General features: G+C 47.5%; 1 protein-coding gene across 1 annotated transcript in view; it reads left to right on the plus strand.

Annotated features, from left to right (window-relative positions):
- Positions 1-5,770: 5,770 nt before the first annotated feature.
- The window catches only part of OCIAD2 (OCIA domain containing 2), an 18,111-nt gene continuing 17,863 nt past the window's right edge, over positions 5,771-6,018 (plus strand). Inside the window, exon 1 of the mRNA XM_024746734.1 lies at positions 5,771-5,841. The gene's annotated coding sequence lies outside the window, so the exon portion shown is untranslated. The remainder of the gene's footprint in view (positions 5,842-6,018) is intronic.

The following is a 6,018-nucleotide window of genomic DNA, read 5'->3' on the forward strand; positions in this document are numbered from 1 at the left end:
TGCCCCGAGATATTACTGGCCACTGCCTGTTCACATATTCTCTCTGCTACAGCAGGAGTCTTCTGGGTTTTGCCTTCAAAGGGCTTTGCGTGTTACAGGCTATGGGAAGCAGCTCTGGAATATGAAAGTACTAAATTAACTTTCAGGATATCTATCATGGGCATTCATGAGAGAAATAAAGGAGAGGCCTGTCTCAGGAACACTGGAGACACAACCAAATTGATGTACACTCATCTTCATATTTTCCCCATTTGGGCCAAAATTATGCTCCTTGGGGCTGACTTTGCCTCTTGCTGAGTCTGGCAGTCTCAGCATCAAATCTAGACGCAGCCAAAGCAGCCAGGGCTCTTGGTCGATGGCCCAAAAGCTCAAGCTGAGAGCCTGGCAACACGCTTCTCTTGACAGCGGTGCCAGTTCCCAAAGGAAAGCAGGACCCAGGCTCAGTCTTTGCGTGACGCCTCCTGTAAACCGGACTGCTCGGCTTTTCTGAGATTTGACATTATTTATTCCTCAGAGAGGGAACGAGTGACTCACGAGATCTTGTGATTCATAGAACTAGGCCGCTGGCAAGTGGAGAGCTGGGACAAGAAAATGGAGAGCTGGAGGGTGAGGGGCTGCTCTGGCCACCCCGAGGTCACCCAAGATGCCCACACACACACCAGGAAACTGCCTGGCCAGAACGCCAGTCAGAGCCCCTTTTACCCAGCAGGTAACAGGTGGCTGTGAGGGAGCCCAGAGCCCCTGTGGTGCTGATTGAGATTCCCACAGCGTTTTGTTTTTAATGCATCCCCTGCCCTGCCTACTACGGCCTGCTCTTCAGCCAGCCACACTGCCGGCTGCTCCAAACTGTTTGTCTGGGTCCCTCTCCCTCCCTTGCTGCCTAAGCTTCTCTACCTGTCTCTTGTTTTGCATCCGTTTATGTGTCTTTTCTGCCCACTGAAGCTACTGGAGACATACATATTATAGAAGTTAAGAGCATGAGTCTGGAGCCAGGCCACTAAGGTCTGAATCCTGACTGTGCCTGTTCCCAGCTATGACCTTGGCCATGATACTTAACTTCTCTGGGCCTCATTTTTCTTACTTGTAAAGTTGGAATAATAATACCTATTTCTCAGGTTGTTTAAAAGGCCCTGCAATCATTTGGGGAAGGAAGGAGGGAAAAAAAGGAGAAAAAGAGACTGTGAGTCTTGGACTTCCCTGGTGGCACAGTAGTTAAGCATCCACCTGCCAATGCATGGGACATGGGTTTCAGCCCTGGTCTGGGAAGATCCCACATGCTGCAGAGCAACTAAGCCAGTGCACCACAACTACTGAGCCTGTGCTCTAGAGCCCACGAGCCACAACTACTGAGCCTGTGTGCTACATCTACTGAAGCCTACGCGCCTAAAGCCTGTGCTCCGCAACAAAGACAAGCCACTGCAATGAGAAGCCCGCACATTACAACGAAGAGTAGCCCCCGCTCGCCGCGACTAGAGAAAGCCCACGTGCAGCAATGAAGACCCAACACAGCCAAAAATAAATAAACTTATAAAAAAAAAAAAGAGAGAGAGACTGTGAGTCCCTTGAAATAAAGCACCAGGTATAATTCATTTTTTATTCTGTGCCTCATTACATTCAGTTATTCACTCTTGAGGTCATACAATGTTCTAGTTACTGGGCAAGATCAGTCCCTGTCCTCAAGGAGCTCACAGTCAAGACGGGTGACCATGAATGACATCAGTGCTTGTAACACAGCATGATGACAGCTCAGGGACAGTTCTGAAATGCATGGCTCTAGAGCCTGGGTTCAAATTCTGGTCCTGTCACTTCCTGGCTAAGTTACTAGCATCTCCCTCATGGGACTGCTGTGGGGATGAAGTTAAAAGGTGAAGAGAGACCAGAAGAGTACCTGGCACATAGTGTTTAATACATGTTCGTTATAAATGTTAAGCTTTTATACATATATATGCATAAAAGATACATACATACGCACACATACATATGCATAATAGGTATCCACTGCAAGGTGCAATGGGAGCCCAGGAGGTGGGAAAGCAAACTTGAGTCTGGCCAAGCTGCCGAGAGGAAGTGATCCCTAGGCCCAGTCTTTAAGAATGAGTAACACCATCAACAAAGCAAAAAGACAACCTACTGAATGAGAGAAAATATTTGTAAATGATATGACTGATTAAGGGGTTAATATGCAAAATATATAAACAGGTCATACAACTCAACGTCAGAAAAACAAATAACCCGATTTAAAAATGGGCAGAAGGGCTTCCCTGGTGGCACAGTGGTTGAGTCCGCCTGCTGATGCAGGGCACACGGGTTTGTGCCCCGGTCTGGGAAGATCCCACATGCCGCGTAGCGGCTGGGCCCGTGAGACATGGCCGCTGAGCCTGCGCGTCCGGAGCCTGTGCTCTGCAAACAGGACATGCAGATGGGCAACAGGCACTTGAAAAGGTGCTCAACATCGTTAATCATCAGAGAAATGCAAATTAAAAACCACAATGAGATATCACCTCACACCTGTCAGAATGGCTATCATCAAAAAGAACACAAATAGCAAATGTTGGCGAGGATGTGGAGAAAAGGAAACCCTCATACACTGTTGGTGGGAATGTAAAGTGGTGCAGCCACTGTAAAAAACAGTGTGGAGGTTTCTCAAAAAACTAAAAATAGAACTACCATATGACCCAGCAATTCTACTGCTGGGTTTATACCCCAAAAAACCAAAAACACTAATTTGAAAAGATACACGTACCCCAATGTTCATAGCAGCACTATTTACAATTGCCAAGATACGGAAGCAACTTAAGCAACCATCAATATGAATGGATAAAGAAGATGTAGTACATATACAATGGAATACTACTCAGCCATAAAAAAGAATAAAATTCTGCCATTTGCAACAACATGGATGGACTTGGAGGACGTTACGCTAAGTGAAATAAGTCAGACAGAGAGAGACAAATACTGTATGATATCACTTATTTGTGGAATCTAAAAAATACGACACACTAGTGAATGTAACCAAAAAAGAAACAGATTCACAGATATAGAGAACAAACTAGTTGTTACCAGTGGGGAGAGGGAAGGGGGGAGGGGATTAAGAGGGACAAACTATTATGTATAAAATAAGCTACAAGTATACATTGTACAACACAGGGAATAAGAAGCTGAAGCTCTAGCACATGCAAAAGCATGAGAAGGGAAAACTTCAGTCACTCTGTAGGGCTAGAGGGCCAAAGATCGATGTGCTGAAGAGATAGGCAGGAGCTGAACCCTGCGGGGCCCTGCTGATGAATTGGGATCTTTCCTGAGGATAGTGTGGGGCTATGGAAATTTTTCAAGCTGCAGCCAGCCACGAACGTTTTGGCACTTTCTAAATCAGCCACATTTTTCATAGCATTAGCCAGCGACAATCAGCTTTGTGAACATGATCCTGAGGCCGCTGAAGCACTGCCTAAGAAAGGCTCTGCTCACAACATTGTAAATGAACTGTATTTCAATAAAATTTTTTTTAAAAAAATAAAATTAAACAATAAGAAAGGCTCTGTTCAGTTTTATCTACTTCTAGGGCCAAGGATATTTTATTTTATCCTCATTCTTTGGGAAGTGATCAATCCTTTGTTGGAGGGACCCCTGTCTTTTCTCTTTTATCTCTGAAAGTGCCTAGAACAATACATGGGCACCTCAGATTTGTCCAACCAGTAGCAAGTGATGAACTCACATAATACACATTGCACATTGGTAACTTCTAGTTATTTAAGACCATTAACAAAAACATTCTTGTGGAAAATAGAAATGAGGGTGGGGACATAGACTTTATTGTATCAAGATGTTAAAAGGACAATTGCCCGTAGCATGTTTGTCAGAAGATAAACTTCGGTGTAACGGAGAGCTGTTCATTTTTATAACAAAACCAATCATAAAGCTCTTCTTTTTAGACCATGAAGTGGCAGAGGGCTATTTCTGACTTCCAGTAATACAAAGTAAAATTAGCAATGGAACTGTATCCCCTTCCATTTGGAGGGGCAAGTGGGAGTGAAAAGAAAGCGGTGAATCACATGGAGGAACGTGGTCTGGGGGATGTAGTGGGGGGAACACAGATTCTGCCCAAAACAACAACAGTATCTTGACAGGCAGCCTTTGAACCCAGGCTCACTGATTCATTCGTTCTTTCAGCAGCTCTTTACTGGGCCCCTCCAAATATGAGATGCTAAATATACAATGGTGGGCAAAACAGACACCGCCTTTTTCTGTACTTCATGAAGATGACATTGAGGCAGGCGGAACAGGTTTTAAAGGAATAAGCACACTAAGAGGTATATAATAACAACTCATGATAAGTGCTATGAACGAGGAGAAGGAAGACCCACTTTAGGCTGGGCTGGGGCTGGGGAAGGTCCTCCTGAGGAAGAGTCAGAGAAGGATAAGTAGGAAAAAGCCAGGACAAGACTGATGGGGAAAGGAGTCCAGACGGGGGAGAGGCTCCATGCCAGGCCTCAGGTGGGAAGAGCTGGGTGAACTCAAGGAACAGAAGGAAGGCAAGGTGGATGGCAGAGGGCCCAGCAAGGGGGCTGAGGCCAGAGGAGTAGAGACCAAAATTAGGCCAGAAAGAAAAGATGAGAAATGATGAGGGCCTTCCAGTGATTCACACTTCTCTCTTCCAACTCAGCACACTCCAGGAGTCCCAGTGGCATGTCCGGGAGCAATCGCAGCTGAGGTTGGGGTGAGTGATACAGGTAGTAAAAGCACCCAGCAGCTCCCCCTATGTGTAGAGGTTGGGAGTGGCAGGAACGGGGAGGACATGGACAAGGAACAACGGAAAGAGAACGCTTGGGAGCCATGTTGACCACACTTTCACTCCAAGCTCCCAGTGTGGCCTTGCACAACCCAGTTGCCTAGTCCATAAAATGCAGGTAACAGTACTCACCCTGAAGAGCTGTAGGAAGGATTGCATAAGGATGGGCAAAATGAGTGAAGGGGGTCAAAGGGGCAAAATTCCAATTATAAAATAAGTTAAGTCACAGGGATGTAATGCACAGCATGGCAACTATAGTTACTAATACTATATTTCATATTTGAAAGTTGCTAAGAAAGTGGATTTTAAAAGTGCTCACCCTGGGCTCCCCTGGTGACGCAGTGGTTGAGAGTCTGCCTGCCGATTCAGGGGACACGGGTTCGTGCCCCGGTCCGGGAAGATTCCACATGCCGCGGAGCAACTGGGCCCGTGAGCCATGGCCGCTAAGCCTGCGCGTCCGGAGCCTGTGCTCCGCAACGGGAGAAGCCACCAACAGTGAGAGGCCTGCGTACCGGAAAAAAAAAAAGAGAAAGTCCTCATCCCAAGGCTGGGGGGCTGACTTTTTTTGATAAGTACATATAGTGAAAGATGTGAACTAGACATATTGTGTGATCAGTTTGCAATGTATACAAATATCGAATTGTTATGTTGCGTACCTAAAATTAATATAATGTTATATGTCAATTACACCTCAAAAAAAGAAAAAACAGGCTGCAGGATGTAGCCTCCTGGCCCAGGGAGGGTGTTCAATAAATAGCTGTCGCTGTTTTTGTTGGGAAGAAAGGAGTTATTTGAAAGGCAAAAGAATCTACCAGGTATCAGGACAAGACCTGGGGGTGGGGTGGGAGATTCTAGCAACAGCCGGGTTTCAGCTTGGGCACTTGGGCATAGGTGTGAGGCCACCATCAGAGACAGCAGGATGGGGGACGGGGTGCACTTGCTGAGTGACTCACGTGAGGAAGCGAGGGGCGGTGCGCCGCTGGGGCCGGAGCAAAAGGAAGAAAGAGGCAGAGGGAAGCTCACTGAGCACAGGCGAGGTCTCGGGAGCGAGCGCGGTAAGGGGACCACGGTCCCCGGGGTGGTCGCCAGGGACGGGCACGGTCGCCGGGGAGGCGGGAGCATCCGGGCTACAGCGGCGGCCGCGCGGGGAGGCGAGCTCTGCTGGGCGGGCGCCTGAGACGCGGCCTCCGAGGCGATCCTCAGCCCCGCGTATGAGCCCGCCCTGGGGGCGG

This window comes from Neophocaena asiaeorientalis, unplaced genomic scaffold (assembly GCF_003031525.2).
Source record: "Neophocaena asiaeorientalis asiaeorientalis breed wild unplaced genomic scaffold, Neophocaena_asiaeorientalis_V1.1 scaffold19, whole genome shotgun sequence".
Lineage (NCBI taxonomy): Eukaryota > Metazoa > Chordata > Mammalia > Artiodactyla > Phocoenidae > Neophocaena > Neophocaena asiaeorientalis.